The following is a 17,376-nucleotide window of genomic DNA, read 5'->3' as shown; positions in this document are numbered from 1 at the left end:
GTATTTAATAATAATAATTTTAGTATAGGTTATCAATCAAATAAGATTGAACCTTAGGTCCAGCACCACTGACCTTCTGTCAAGTTTTTTCTGTAAGATAAGTACAATTAATTTTTCATTTTTTTAATGGGAAAAAACTTCCTTTTAGAAAATTTGAAAATGTTTGATAGGTTAATATTCAGCAGCTGTTACTTTGGGAGCTGTATTACCACTATTTAAGGTAATACAGTGTATCTAAAAAGGAAGCAATGTATGCTTGGTGATTCAGTAAACTTTTGTTAATTTTGATTGCAAAGACCACAAAGACATGAATTTGAATTATTCAAATTTGGATGTCACAATATTTTTATTTAAGAAGAAAAGGAAATATAGGAAGGTTTTTACAATTTTGAGATTGAGTCAACCACTCATTAACCTAAAGAAATCTACTGTTATCATAGAATCAGAACTCTTTATAATTTGCTAACACTCAAGAATGTATACTCAAAAATATAATACTAAAATACACTTAATATTTTTTTTAAATTTTTTATTTGTACTTTATTGTAAGCTTGAATAAAATATAGTCATATGCATCTTTTTTTTTAAATAATAAATTTTATTGTTATATTCCCCATACAATTGCAGCCCCCCCATTCTGACCCCAATCCCTCCCCTCCCGCCCCCGCCCCCTAAAAGTGTCTCTGGTTCATAGTTTTTTGTTGATTTTGATTTTCACTTTCTTAAAGTTATTCATTTTCCTGGTCCCTTATTTAAGTTTTCTAGATTCCTGTTATGAGTGAGACCATCCGGTATTTTTCTTTTTCTTTTTGGCTTATTTCGCTGAGCATGATCCCTTCCAGCGCCATCCATGTTGCTGCAAATTGCATGTGTTTATCTTTTTTGAATGCTGAGTAATATTCCATGGTGTATATGTACCACATCTTCTTGATCCAGTCATCTATTTTTGGGCATTTGGGTTGTTTCCAAAGCTTAGCTATTGTAAACAGTGCTGCTATAAACATAGGGGTGCAGGTGCTCTTTGGAATTGATGTTTCTGTGTCTTTTGGGTAAATACCTAGGAGTGGAATTGCTGGATCATATGGAAGCTCTATGTTTAGTAGGTCCAGAAATCTCCACACAGCTCTCCACAGTGGTTGGACCAGTTTGCACTCCCACCAACAGTGCAGAAGAGTTCCTTTTTCTCCACACCCTCGCCAACATTTGTTGTTGCTAGTTTTTTTAATATGTGCCATTCTCACTGGTGTAAGATGGTATCTCATGGTAGTTTTGATTTGCATTTCCCTGATGACAAGTGATGTTGAACATTTTTTCATATGCCTGTTGGCCATTTGCATTTCCTCTTCAGAGAAGTTTCTTTTTAGCTCTTCTGCCCATTTTTTGACTGGATTATTTTCTTTGTTGTTGTTGAGTCTCATCAGCTCTTTGCAGATTTTTGTGATCAGTCCTTTATCATTAGTGTTGGGTGCAAAAATGTTCTCCCAGTTGGTGGGGTTTTTTTGTTTTTGTTATTGTCTCTTTTGCTGTGCAGAAGCTCTTTAATTTGATGTAGTCCCAGCTGTTTATCTTTGCCTTCACTATCACTGCTTTGGGTGATGTGTCTGTAAAGATGTCTTTGATGTGCAAATCACGTAGTGTTTCGCCTATATTTCCTTCTATATATTTTATGGTTTCAGGTCTTATGTCTAGTTCTTTAATCCATTTTGAGTTGATTTTTGTGTATGGTGTGAGGTAGTGGTCAAGCTTCATTCTTTTGCATGTAGCGACCCAGTTTTCCCAGCACCATTTATTGAACAAACTTTCTTTGCTCCAATGCATATTCTTTGCTCCTTTGTCAAAGATTAGTTGACCATAAATCTGTGGGTTTATTTCTGGATTTTCTATTTGATTCCATTGGTCTGTATGTCTGTTCTTGTTCCAATACCATGCAGTTTTGATGATTATGGCTTTGTAGTATAGTTTGAAGTCTGGGAGTGTGATGCCTCCATTCCCTTTTTTTTTTCAGGAGAGCTTTGGCTATTCGGGGTTTTTTGTGATTCCATATGAATTTCATCAATAATTGTTCTATTTCTTTGAAGAATGACATTGAAATTTTGATTGGAATAGCATTGAATCTGTAGATTGCTTTTGGAAGGATGGCCATTTTAATAATGTTTATTCTTCCAATCCATGAGCAGGGGATGTCTTTCCATTTCTTTGTGTCTTCTTCTATTTCTTTTAACAGTGTTTTATAGTTTTCTTTGTATAGGTCCTTTACCTCTTTTGTTAGATTTATTCCCAAATATTTGATTTTTTTTGTTTCAATAACAAAAGGGATGTTTTTTTTTTATTTCTTCTTCTTCAGATTTATTGTTTGTGTATAGGAAGGCTACTGACTTTTGCGTGTTGATTTTGTATCCTGCCACTTTACTGAACTGACTGATGAGTTGAATTAGTTTTTCTGTGGAGTTTTTGGGGTTCTCTATGTATAATATCATATCATCTGCAAATAGTGATAGTTTGACTTCTTCTTTTCCTATTTGGATTCCTTGGATGTCTTTCTCTTGTCTTATTGCTCTGGCTAGGACTTCCAGTATTATATTGAAAAGCAGTGGTGAGAGTGGGCATCCTTGTCTTGTTCCAGATCTTAATGGAATTGCTTTCAGCTTTTCACCATTGAGAATTATACTGGCTGTTGGCTTGTCATAGATGGCCTTTATGATGTTGAGGTATGTTCCTTGTATCCCAAGAATTTCAAGGGCTTTTATCATGAATGGGTGTTGCACTTTGTCGAAAGCTTTCTCAGCATCTATTGATATTATCATATGGTTTTTATATTTCTTTTTGTTGATGTGTTGGATAACGTTGATTGATTTTCGGATGTTAAACCATCCTTGTGTCCCTGGAATGAATCCTACTTGGTCGTGGTGAATTATCTTATGGATACATTGTTGGATTCTGATAGCTAAAATTTTATTGAGGATTTTTGCATCAGTGTTCATTAGGGAGATTGGCCTGTAGTTTTCCTTTTTTGTGTTGTCCTTGTTCGGTTTTGGTATTAGTGTAATGTTGCCTTCATAGAACGTGTTTGGTATTGTCCCTTCCTTCTCAATTTTTTGGAAGAGTTTGTGAAGGATAGGCACTAATTCGTCTCTGAATGTTTGGTAGAATTCATTTGTAAATCCATCAGGTCCTGGGCTTTTGTTTTTGGGGAGGTTTTTGATTACCATAAAATACACTTAATATTATAACTAAGTTATCTCTTACCAGCCAGGATATTAGGTCAGGTTAGGTTTCTAAAAAGAATGGGGTTACTGTGCATAAACTGAGAGGGTATTATTCTTAGTAAAATAAACCAGACAGAGAAAGATAAGCACTGTATGATTTTACTCATATGTGATATATAAAAAAAACAAACAGATGAACTAAATAAACCGCCCCCCCAAAAAAAAAACTCTTTAGATTGTAAGGCCAATTAGTGGCTACCAGACGGGAAGGGAAGAGGAGAGTAGGTAAGTCAGAATAAAGGGAATATGGTAAAGGATAGAATTGGACTTTTAATAGTGGACTTAGTGTAGTGTATACACACATGTTGAATTTCAATAGTGCACATCTGAAACATATAGTAGTATAATGCAGTGTTACTTTAATAATAAAAATACAAGTTATCAAAGGGGGGAAAGTGAGTGAGATTGGCAAAACTATAGCAAAGAAACTCAAGCCTCATCGAAAACAAAAGTTAGGAAGATAATAAAAATTTATTAAGTATATGTCCCACAGTAATTGAGAAATTCTTTAATCTATAAAGCAATTCCAAATAAGCCACATTTCTTAGCATACAAAACTACGAAGAATTGTGTAGCAGCTTGTGTTTTGATGATACTTAAGGGCATATTTTTGTAAAACTAAACATCTCACTGCATGTTGAAAGTTAAAATACAAATGTTTACCAAAGATGGAATGATTAAAGGTGTTAGAATTGTATGTACATATAAACAACCCCAAAGTTTTGTGAAAATTAAATATACTTATTGAATGTATTAATGTATTCAAAGCACCTGGAATAAGATTTATATTTAGTCCTGTAGTACCTGCACACCATGGTATTTTGAAGAAAACTCCAGAAACCTGTTTTTAATACTTACTTTACCTGTGTGAATTTGTATAGATTTATACAAATTATCTGTGTGAATTTGTATAGATTTTGTATAGTGTCAAATGCCTTTTCCTTAAAAACTGATGATGATACCAATTCTACCAGTTCACAGTAGTATTCTGAGAATGTGCTGGTTAAAATGCTTTGTAATTTGTAAATTGTAGTAGAGCTGTAAAGTTTGGTGATGCTGTTTTACTCCTTGCCAACCTGAAGATTGAAGTTAAATACTTAGCATGTGACTTAGAGAAACTATGACTCCCTCTCACTCTAGGATGACTAAAGTTGACAACTTTTCTTAGTTAAGAGAAAACTTCGGAATCACAGAACAGTTTCGGGAACTCCCTATGGATCTTCACTGGCTAGTTCATTTTGACCTTCTGAAACACTTTTTCTTGGAAGATAATTTATGTCTGCAGCTTTCCTCCAGAGTCTCTAGATTACAAAGATATACTGATTATAAAGTCAGTATATCTTTATAATCTTGGTATAGTACATAAAACCCTCTGTTATTTAGGTTTTACAACTGGGGATGTCCTGTGATCTGACAGTTCTTAGTGGACAAGCTAACCCCACCCATATCCTGTTTGTGAGTAATTGGATGGTTGCCTGGAAATTCTAGTGCCAGATTATATAGCTCCTTCTACAATAGAAATTTCTAGTTTTGAGTGTTTATTTACCTTTTCCACAGATAAATACATCTTGTAGGTGAGTCTCTGAGCAAAATATCAAGATTATGTAATCAGAAATATCTTAGTTATGTCTATAATTATGCTTTGAGTAGCACTTTCCATTGCTTGGATGGAAGACACATCTAAAGTATATATACAGGGCTGTAGTCTTTCTGTATAACTGAGGAAATAGGTTTTGAATTGCATACCTATTCCTATGAATATAGAAGAGATATTTCTGGGAGGGGACGAATTTTTTAATTGTCTTCTTATATAAATTGTGGGGAATAGGAAAAGATACTTACATCTTTATAGACTTTTAGATGTTCTATAGCTGCATTGCATTGAGACTAAGGGCATAAGATTTGCAATAAAAATCATAGGTATAAATGCTAAATCCATCACTTGCTAAAGAATTCTAGTGGATGTGGTAGAAGAAAACTTCCCTTATGTCTGATTGCTGTATTCTCACTCATAATTAATATATTAATAATAAATTTTGGTTGTAATTTCAGAAACCAGTTCAATCTTAATGCAAAAAGGGGGAGAAAGACAGGGTATGGACTTTATTGGCTCATGTAACTGAAAAGTATAAGAAGTGATGACTTCAGATATTACTGATTGAGGGGCTCAAATTATGTCATCAGTAATTAGTCTCTCTCTCAATTTCTCTCTCTTCTTCCATAAACAGAATTCTTGCTTGAAGGGAGACATCTTATAGGATTTTAAGATTCTGTTTTTTTATATTCATAGGAATAAATTGCATGTGATTTTGAAGTATGAATCTTAATTTTCTTAAATAAGATACTCTGAAAGTTTCCTACTGTTCAGTAGTCTACTATTTACTAGAATGAATCAAGGTGAAATGCATCTGTGTCCTAAGAAACGTGTGTGGTGTGTAAGGTCATTTAATTAATCACTGTGTATAATTTACTGTGCTAAGGAGTTTACATAAATTCCCTAATTCTGCCCATAAAAGAATTTTAAGTAGTTATATTATCATGTTATATGTAGGAAAAACAAGACTCAGAAAGCTAAATTGCCCTAGGACTATCAGCCAGTGTTTGATCCATCATTCGAATTCACTCAGTATGATTCCTGTGTCTCTATAAGAGATATTATTAGGTTATATCTTTATCCTATTTATCAATAAATTGCACCCCTATGCAATACAAATAGAACCTTTTAATATAGCATTTTAGATTTCTACTGTCTTCAGATATGACTTTAATTTACTAAAAATTGTGTTCAACTTAGTAATTAGTCATGAATTCTATCAAAATTTTCTAATTTTTGCCATGTAAAATTTAACAAACCAGTTGGAGCCATAAAATTTGATTTTTCTTTTTAAAATATTTTTACACTGCAGCTATAGTTTAAATTTTTTACCCCTAACTACAGATTAATGTTTAGTAGAAAGTAAGTTGCTATATAACACTTCCACCATTTATATGGAAAATAAAATTGTTTATGTAAATATGTTAACTCTTATTTAGATCATATGCCTTTCTAGTTACAGAAGTATTATTTAGGATGAATTTAAATAGCAAAACAAAATTGAAAACAGGCTTCAGTAGCTAGAGTAATACAAAGTTTATACTATGTAAGAATTCCTTCATAAAATAGCAATTAGTTTTATTTTACTTTTATTGAAGATATAAATTCCTAATTCAGCTTAGGGTACACATTCTTTGTGTGGTGTACACTGATTTTCTAATGGCCAAAACAGTACTTATTCCATGCTATACTATACAATTGGCATATAGGTTTATTTATTATTTATGCATACGAGAACTGGGGTGTAGGCCAGAGGTACGGGGGTGTGTGTGAGAGGATTCCCCAGAGACAGAGTGGGGAGCAGAACAGGTGGACTTACTAAAATACACTGGTGAGGGGAGCAGTGGACAAGATAGGAGAGGTCTGCATGTGGGTTACTCCCTGGCCAGGGAGCTAACTTGTGCTGTGAATAACTTCATAGTGCTGAGACTTAAACCCTTGCACCACCAGGGAAGCCCAAATAGCATATTGTTTTAAGGTTTTTTTTTTTTCCTTCTCTCACCAAAAAAAAAAAAAAAAAAAAAAATTAAGATCTTTTTCTAAAAAGAATCTGATGGGTATGTTACATTGTCCTAAATTGGCAGAGGACTTTGGTATATATATAAGCAGCTAATTCCGGGTAGATATCTTGGTTGTTGCCCAGAAGCCCACATATCTCTTGTTTTTTTTTTTTTTTCCTTCTTATAAGTGTGGTCTTGTCTGCCAAGGAGCATTGTCTTAAACTAAACTGAAAATAAGTATCATTCATTATGCTATAAATATCTAACTATTGTATGAAAAGTTACAGAGAGCAAAAAGAACACTACAGGTCAGACCTAGTTTTGGGGATCCCAGAGTACTTTGAAATAACTTGAAATATAAAAATCTGAGAAATATAGTCAAATTTATTTAAGTTTTAATTTTAGCAAGTTTTTACATATTCCATTAATAGGATACAAAGGTTGGTCAAAGCAAAATAATAGGGGCTGAAATTTCAAAAGATTAGGAATCATATAAATCTATACAGGATATAAAATTATTCTGTAAACCACAGGTGATAGTCATCAAAAGCAAATTTAATCATTTCATTGTTTACAGATTTAATGTAACTTTTAAAACATTGTTTTCAACCACATGTACAGAAGTTTTTGATAAACTTGAAATTAGTAGTTCCTGATTATCACCTATAAGACTTATTTAGTATAACCAATCTCTAAGAGGAAAGATCTTTAAATCCTTGTATTAAATTAAGAAAGGAAGCAACATAAACATCAAATTGACTGCTGACCAAAGTATTTATTATAAACACATACGAACAGAAAAAATGGAGACTCAGTGTTTATAATTTTGCACAGTAATATGTTGAGATATGAAAGATAATAAATGAAATCACATGGTGCCTATCTTATGTAAAATCCTCAAAACGTATTGAATTACATTCAATTCAAAGGGTATATTATTCAACTTACTTATCTCTAATAATGTATATTAAGGTATTTTATGATATGTGATACCATGTCATATACATAACATTACTGTATAATCACACAATGATATAGAAAATCATACTAGCAGCAACCTATAGCATTATTCTCATTTTTTTTAATCTCAGGATCACTTTACACTCAAAAATGTTGAAAACCCCAAAATTCTTTTGATTATGTGATTATATTTTTCAATATTTGCTGTATTCAAAATTAAAACAAAAAAATTGATAATACTTAATCATAATACAGAGACATGGGTTCTCATATCTACTTCAGCACACAATCTTTTGTAAATTGATTGGGATAAAGTATATTTAAAGCTAGTCTCATTTTAAATGATGCTCCAAAGCCATAATAATTAAAATAGTATGGTACTAGAACAAAAACAGACACACAGACCAATAACATTGAATTGAAAATCCAGCAATAAAGACACGCATATATGGACAACTAATCTATGACAAAGGCACAAAGAATATGCCATGGAACAAGAATGGTCTATTCAATAAATGGTGTTGAGAAACTGGACTACAACATGCAAAAGAATGAAACTAGACTACTGCCTCATACCATGCCCAAAAACCAACTCAAAGTGGATAAAAGACTTGAACTTAAGACCTGCAGCCATAAAATATATAAAAGAAAATATAGGCAAAACACTCAACAACATACATCTCAGAAACATCGTTAAAGACTCATCCATTGAGGCACAGAAATTTAAGGATTAAATAAAACTGAAAGGTTTCTGTACCATAAAAAGACAGTAACCAAAACAGAGACACCCTAATGATTGGGAGAAAATATTTGCACTCCATACAACTAATAAGGGATTGATTTCAAAGATCCACAAATGGCTCACACAACTCAACAGATACAAAGCAAACAACCCAGTCAAAAAATGGACAGAAGAGCTAAAAATACACTTCTCCAAAGAGGAAAAGCAAGTGGCCAACATATATATGGAAAAATGTTCAGCATCCCTTATAATCAGGTAAATGCAAATAAAAACCATAATGAGATACCACCTCACAACGGTAAGAATGGCACATATTTAAAAAACTGTCAACAACAAGTGCTGGCATGGATGTGGAGAAAAATGAACTCTCTTACACTGCTGGTGTGAATGCACACTGGTCCAACCACTATGGAAAGCTGTGTGGAGGCTCCTCAAGTTACTAAAAACGGGACTGCCATATCAACTAGCAATTCCATTCCTAGGAATCTACCCAAAGGACACCAAAAAAAACCAAGCATAGTTCTTTCAAGTAAAATTGGTATACCAAAAAACAAAAAAGCCAGTTCAGCTGTCAACTTAAATAATTGCACATTTGATATCCATCAGAAGTGTTTATGTGTGTATCCCATTTTATAATATAGAGTATTAAAAAGACATGTATTAAGGGAGGGTCAAGATTTAATTAAATAATTTTTATTACTTTATCAGGGATGTTAAGTGCTGCTAATTTTCTCAAAATTGGCAGTTTCTCAAAAGATTAAAAGTAGGTCTACATGTGATCTAGCAAAAGAATACAAAAACACTAATTCAAAAAGAAATACGAATGTCTGTGTTTATTACAGCCATATTTACAGTAGCCAATTTAGGCAAACAACCTAAGTTACCAAGATAGATACATGTAGGCATGTGTGTGTGTGTGTGCGCGCATATGCGCACATACATACAATGTGGAATATTACTCAACAATTAAAAAAACTAATTTTTGCTATTTGGAACAACATAGATGGAACTGAAAAAAAGGTATTACGCTAAGTAGTATAAGCCAGAGGAGGAAAGACAATTGCTGGATGGTTTTGCTCATATTGGAATATAGAGTAAAAAAAAATAAAAGATAAAGAAAAACTTTAGAAATCTGACTGTAAAACTGAGGCTAACCGAGATGAGGAGAGGTAGCTGGAGAGGAAAGGGAGAGAGGCCACAGTGCATTATGGTGGAGGACTACATGTTGTTGGGAACATACACCCGAATAGGTGGAATCCTGTATTTCTGAATCATACACAATATTGCAAGCCATTGTTACTTCATTTTTTTAAACCAATGTTACTTTAATAAATGAAAAACTGATCATATATTAAAATATATAAATTTGATCAATGCTTATAGCATTTTTCCTAAAGGAAGTGCCTTCTTTCACAAGACTACCTGCATGTTGAATTTTTGCCCCTTCTGTTGTTGCCTTCTACTTATTGTACATTAAATTTTCAGTGTTTTCCATGGGAAAAGTAATTTTAGTTTTTCTTTTCTTAAACTCTGAGTATTGAAACATGATTATTTTAATAATTCATTGTGAAAATCTCCCTTTTTGTGCTTTGTTTTTGAAGATTTTTTAAAATATGTATTTGTTGAATCTAATGTTCTCCTTAGTTTGGAAAGGCACTATATGCATAGATTCAGAACATGGTCTCTAGAGCCACATGACTTGAGTTGAAATTCATTCTTCCATACTTACCAACTGGTTTACATTTGGCAGGTTTTGTTTCTCTAAATTTCCTTACCTACAAAATGGGAATACCACTAGATCCATTTGTTCGCTAAGATAAAGTTGTACGAAAACTTTAGTGTGTGGAGTTCACACCCCAATATCATTTGGGTATTACTGGTTTTCTGAATAGGTTCTTCCAAAAATAATTATTCCAGCTGCTTCTCAGATAAGTTGGGTGAACATGAAACCAGGAATTCTTTGGTAATTCAAATTAACTTTGCAACAGCATGGTTTAAAAAAATAAGCATTCAAAATTTAATTTTTGTGGCACATTAGCAAGGCATAAAAATTATTCTATTTAATTTGATAATTTGCAAGTTTGTAATATTTTGTAATGTTTAGAAGGTCTCAAATTCTAGTTACCTTTAAGTTATTTTTAATGGTTCTTAAGAAATAAATCCCAATTCAGATCTTGTTAGGATGATTTTTGTTCTTCTATGATTAGCTAATAGAGGAATGGAGAGGTTTTCTTTACAAGGCTAGACTCAGGGAATCAGTACCCCTGTATTGAGATTTGGCCCTCAAGAAAGTTTCTAAAGAGGAAGTTCTGTAGTTGAGGTTACTTGAATTACCGTGTTCTGTCACTCCTTGGAAACAAGGGAGGATCTGTCCTCACACTACCATCCTTTGGGATTCATGACTTTCTTTTGACTTTTGCCATGATTTACTTTCCCATTGTAAACATAGTGTCTAGCACTTAGCCGATAGTTTTAAATTATACACAGCATATTACTAGCTTAAAGAAATCTGAGAAAAACAAATGAATGGAATTAGGATAAAATGCTTGTCCTCATCCTTCACCATACTTTTCATAACCATTTCATCTGTGAGACAAAATCTCAAAACCAATCAGAGAAGACATCTACTGGGATGGTAAATGACAAAATATTTCTTTAACTTTTCTGTAAGTTGAAAACTACTTAGAATCATGCCACTCCTGTTATAGAAGCTACTAAGCATTTGATTGTGTTTATGAGTATATATATGTTGCTCTAACCTAGAGGCACTGGTTGCATTTGGCAAGGGAGAATATATCTTTCTGCAAATCCTTCCTTCTGGTTATGGATGCAGTGGGAGTGCAGCTGCCTTCAGCATTCAGCAAGAAGGAATAGGAGTCACTTATCTTGGTCTTCACTTATTTCTCTTTGCAAGTGTTACCTCTCCTTTCATTTTAAGTAACTTCCTATTTTATGTAGCCATGAATAGAAGAGGTTTAATGTTACACTTAAAACAAAACTGATGTATTTCATATAGAGAAAAATAGAGCTTATTGTTTTCTATCAAAAGCTCACAATTATTGGGCCTCCCGGTGGTGCAGCAGATTGAGCACAGCATTGTGAAGCTGTCCACAGCCTCTGCAGTGCGGGTTCAATTCCTGGCTGGCCAGGGAGATTGCCACATGGTGCGGCAGACCTGCCTGCCTCACCCACTGCTCCCCTCCACAGTGTCTTCGGTCCGTCTGCCTGTTCTGCTTCCTGCTCTGTCTCTGGTGAGTTCTCTCACCCTCCCACGCCTCTGACTGTACCCCAGCTCTTGTATAAATAAAAATAATTTTTAAAAAGCTCACAATTATTTCAAAATCCACAAAACTTATTTCAGCTTAGCATTTATCTTCAGTCATTAAATCATTAACTATTATATTTCTAATTATTTCTTCTACCTACTATTGTTAAAATTCACATAAAAATATTTTTTAAAAAGTAGCCCCCACGCCAGTTCAGTTTTGTTAAGTTCACCGCTAGCAACAGAATGCTGAATATTACTTCAAACTTTTTTCTTGCTCCTTTAAAATGTATTTTAAAACTATTTTAAAAGTAATATAAACATTTAAACAGTATGGAAGGAATGAAATAGCTCCTATTTTGGAGAACTTCTCTATCAGTACAAAGGGATATACCTTGGGTGGTTATGTTTTCGTAATTAAAAACTTTTAAAATAAAAGTCTATGTATATTTGCAAATATGTGTAAATTAATTTGAAGAGGAAAACGCCAAGAAATTGTTGAATCAACAGGAAGACATTTAAAATTTTGATAAACATTGCCAAATTAGTACCAAACCATGTAAGATTGTACTGATTTTTTTTACCTTTGCATGTATCATTGTTATTGGGATCTTTCTTATCAGTTTATTAAACAAATATTTATTGAGCAATTAGTCCTATGGACAGTGTTCTCCATGCACAACAGTGAGCAAAAGAGAAAAAATTCCTGCCCGCATGGAACTTACTTTGTAGTGAGGGAAGACAACAAATAATACATATTATGGCATTTGATCATAAATGTTTTAAAAACAAGTAAGCAACTCTATGGGGAAGTCTATAAATTTAAATAGGGTAGCCACAGATAACCTCACTAAGAAGGTTAAATTGAGCAATGCATGAAGACTACCCCAGTGGCAGTGATATGAAGTACAAAAGCCTTGAGGCAAGACAACAGTGTATCTGGAATGGAATAAGCAAGTGCAAAAGTAGAATGTGAAGTCAGGGTGATAATGGATGAATGAGAGTTATCTCCTAAAGGGCCTTTAGATTATAGTAAATAAGGTGGTTAGTTTGAGCAGGGAAGTGACAGGTTCTCCCTGATACCTTACTAATGTTACTTAGGATATTTGTTAACACCCTAAGAATTACTTTGACTACTGTATTGAGAACTGACTGTAGGAAGGCAACAGTGAAGCAAAGAAATCTGATAGAGACCACTTAGAATATTCTGGTTAAAAGGTGATGATAGTGGCTTAGAGTAGGATGAAGGTAGTGAAGACTTACTGATTAGTCATCATATCCTGAATAAATTTGAAGGTATTTCCCTCTAGATGTAGATGTTGGATATGAAAGAATAAAAAGTCAAATCTGACACCAAAATTTTTGTCCTGAGAAACTGAAAGAGTGGAATTGCCATTAACTGAAGTGGAGGAGACTGTGAAAAGATCTAGAGTTGGGTTTGGGATATGGTAAGTTTCCACACTTAATAGATATCAAAGCAGAGATGTCAAATAGACGATTGGGTATGAGTTTGGGGTTCGAGAAGTTTGGGCCGGGCTATGAAGAACGGAGTCATCAGATGATACTTAGAGCCATGAAACAGATTGAGTTAAGTGGAAAACCAGGAGAGTCCAGAGATTGTTTTGAAAAAGAGTAGTTGGATTGTGTCATACTAGTAGGTCAAATCAGATGAAGACTGATAGTTGTCATTGAATTTAGTCATGTATAGATCCTTCATAATCATCACAACAATTTTGTGACTGGAGTTGGTTTGCAAGAGAATAAAAGAAAATAAGTTGGAAGCAAATAAGGGCAACTTTTTCATGAAGCTTGGTAGTAAAAAGGACTAAGGAATAGGATTTAGGAAAGTGAGATACAATCAGAATAGGGACTTTGAAATTAGAATAAGGCAAGACAGAGGAGAGTGTATACAAGAAATAATTATAGCCGTATAGGATTTAAGTGGGTATTTCTTTAATGAGGCTCAGCATCTTGTTACCTGTTTATTGGGTATTCGTATCGGTGTGAGTGTGATTTGCCTTTGCTTATTCTTATTGAGTGTTTGATCTCTTTCTCATGGATATTTGAGAATTCTCTGTAAAATAAGAAATCAACTTTTGGTAGCATACATTGCAAGTGTTTTTCAGTTTATATTGAATTTTTTTCTCTGTGTAGTCATGAATTTTGCATATTTTTTGATAGTCTTTTTTATTCTAAAGCTATGAATGAATGTGCCTATACAGTTGATCCTTGAGAAACATGAGGGAAATAGGGATTTCAGGACCCCTGTCCTCCACACAGTTAAAACTTCTGACTTCACCAAAACTTCACATAACTTGTTGACTGAAAGCCTTACCAATAATATAAACAGTTGGTTAACATGTATTTTGTGTATTATAGTATTGTATGCTATATTTTTACACTAAAGTAAGCGAGCAAAAAGAAAATATTACTAAGAAAGTCATGGCAGAGAAAATAAACTTACAGTATTGTACTATATCAGTACCATAAGTTTGTGTCATTTGTTTATAAGAAAATCCTTCCATAAGTGAAGCATGCAATTCAAACCTAAGTTGTAAGAGTCAAATATACTTTCTTCTAGTATTTTTTGTGATTTCTTTAAAGTATTTGATTCATATTGATTTCCTTTTGGTTAAATTTATGAAGTAGGAATTTGGTTGGCAAAATACCATAGATGTAAGGGCTATATTTGTAGATTCTATTAAAGTTCATTGATAACTTTCCTATCCCTGTATAGTACTATTCATACAGTATAAATCTGCTCTTATATTTATGGTTTCAAGGTACATTTTCTTTTCAGTACAGTTAGCCCATATTATTGTACCACAATACCTATTATTTTTCTGAATTTTACTGAATATTTTTATTTCCCCAGATTACAGTAACACTAAAATATATATTGCGCACTTATGTATAATACTATAGGGAGTTTTTTGCACATACAACTATTTTCATCATTACAACCACCCTTTTAAGGACATTTTATTATCCCTTTTTTTTTGAGATGAGAAAATTGAGGCATAAGAAGACTAAGGAATATGCCCCAGGTGCTATGGCCAGTAAATGATGAAGCTGTAACTTACATCAGGCAGTCAGGCTTCAGAGAACTTATCACTCCCTCCCCATATAGTTTTAGACATTTTAGGTTTACAATCCAAAATATATTAATATTTCAATTAGATTGTGTTGAATTTATAGATTATTTTAAGTAGAATTGGCTTTTATGACTAATGTATGCTTTGTTCTTTTAATGTACTACTTACTGGATTTAATATTTTATTTAGAATTTTTACATCGGTCATCACCAGTGTGCCTATGTGTATGTTGGTGGGGAGTGCTGTCCATGTGCTTTTTCTCAGATTTTAATTGACTATTAACTGGGCTGACTTTACAGAAAGAATTCAAACTTTTCATTTTCTCTCTTTAAAAAGCAACACAACTATCAGCACTTTGAAAACCTGCAGCAATTCACCTGGAAAAACATCTGGTACTTTTTGTATAAATATTTAATATCTTCCTAAATTCTATGATCTTTGCCTTTTCTGTTTCTATATACTTTTATAAATTTATAAAATAATACATGTGGTCATTATTTACAAATTCCTAGAAATTCCTGTTTAGTCCATGTTTTTAAATTTATTTGCTTGTATAAAGTAAGTCTCTTAGAAATTCCTTTATAGTTGTAATTCTCTATTTGCATTTTAATATTGAATTCTTGTGCCTTAATTTTATGTCACGGATTAAGTGGGCCAGTGATTTATCTCTTTTATTAGTTCTTTAAAGACCTGGTTTTTGGGTTGATTTATAAATTATAATTTTTCTACTTTCAACAATGATTTTGCATTTATATGTTTTATTGTGCCATCACACTTTTCCTGAGTTTTGTCATACTGCTAGTATTACATAAGTAGTGATTCAAATAAATTAAAGAGTATCCTTCTGATAAATGCAGATTTTGCCCATAAGGAAATATTAATTATTGATGATTTAGTGTGAATTACTTTAGTCCAAATACTTTCCTCACACAAAAGAGCTTCCTGTTCCTAGGACTGAATTTAGCTTAATCTATTGAAAACTTTACCATTTCACTATTTCATCTTTTTGTGAGTTGTACTAACACTAAAATTAGTTCACTAAGTGAATGGGGGTTTTGATAAGACAGTTTTGATAAGGTTTTTGTTGGGGTCCTACACATAGGACCTATGGAGAGTGAGAAAAAGGCCAGAATCAGAATGAAAGACTACCAAGGACACATCTCATGAATACTTAGTAATTTTTGCATAATGAAAGAGCAGAGAATTCTGTGCACAATGGTAACCCTCTTTTCTGTCTGTCTCTTTGCCTACTAGTTTTCATTCTATTAATAGCTTGAAGACGTTAAACAGTACCAAAGCTTTTTGCAGGGGTAAATTTCAGAATCATTGATTTCATTGGAGTTATGTTTTCCAAAGTATTTCGAAAATGTACTGCTTATTTTAATAGGCAACTTTCATTAAGAAAGAGTTTACCTACAGAAGGATTAAATTTACCCTAAATTTTGATGAATCATAAGTATTTGTTGCAACTTGACGTGCATAGATAATGCTTGGGAAACTAAAATTATGTTGATGCTGTTTTTAAAGGACTTAAGTCAAAATTAGATAATGTGTTTTATTGTATTATATACTACATTAAATAACGTATATTACATCATAACCTTTATTCATTTTATTATCTAAACTGCTTATAGTTAACATTATCTTTAAATTAGAAGCCAGATTAAGTATTTATAGTATATACTTAATGTAATATTTATGAACAACCTACATGCTTCTCTCCTGTTGTAATGTTACATGCAGAAATTTTCTCAACCCTGTGAATTAGCAGATGACCTCTCCTTTCCATGTCATGTGTTAATTTACCAGTTCTTTGTCATGTTATCACTGCAGTTTTATCGTCATTTTCTTGAATTATCAGTAACACTTAAGTATTTCCTCATAGGGGAAAAAAGAAGTGTGGCCACACGTTCAATTCAACAAATAATTCCCTACTATGTGGAAGGCAGTGTTCCAGAGAATCTCTTCAGGAGGGGAAAAATATATTAACCACTGTTATTTTTGTCCCAATTAATGTTAAACAGAAATACTTGTTCAGTGTCACCACCTTTGTTTTCATATTTCATAGCGTTCATTCCTAATTGTGGTATTCTCAGTATAGTTCCCACATGTGTAAAATATTCTATTACTTGATGGAATTATAATCTATTTCTCTGGAGAACATAACTATAAGTATATCTGTTCTTCTAGGTGTCACTTTAGTTTTTAAGGATCAGTCATGCCTTTTTCAACAAGAGATTTTCTTACTTCCATGCACATGACTGTGTCTTTGGGAATTTGGTAGAAATAAGTGAGACAAAATTAAGCATGTATTAATGGTACAGTGTAAGCAGAATCTCTCTCCCAGAAAGAAAAAACCTTTGTATATTGAAATATATGTTGGGCTTCCCCTGGTGGCGCAGCGGTTGAGCGCTGGGCTGCAAAGCTGCCTGCAGCCTCTGAAGCGCCAATTTG

At 33.1% G+C, this 17,376-nt stretch overlaps 1 protein-coding gene across 7 annotated transcripts in view; it reads left to right on the top strand.

The window, feature by feature from the left end:
* Positions 1-17,376, top strand: part of ZEB1 (zinc finger E-box binding homeobox 1) — a 144,878-nt gene that overhangs the window by 79,356 nt on the left and 48,146 nt on the right. The gene's annotated exons all lie outside the window — the stretch shown is intronic.

Source organism: Talpa occidentalis, unplaced genomic scaffold (genome assembly GCF_014898055.3).
Source record: "Talpa occidentalis isolate TD23 unplaced genomic scaffold, MPIMG_talOcc4v2.1 talOcc4.14, whole genome shotgun sequence".
In the NCBI taxonomy this organism is placed as follows: domain Eukaryota; kingdom Metazoa; phylum Chordata; class Mammalia; order Eulipotyphla; family Talpidae; genus Talpa; species Talpa occidentalis.
The sequence above is the reverse complement of the archived record's forward strand: the minus strand, read 5'-3'. Positions and strand labels throughout refer to the sequence as shown.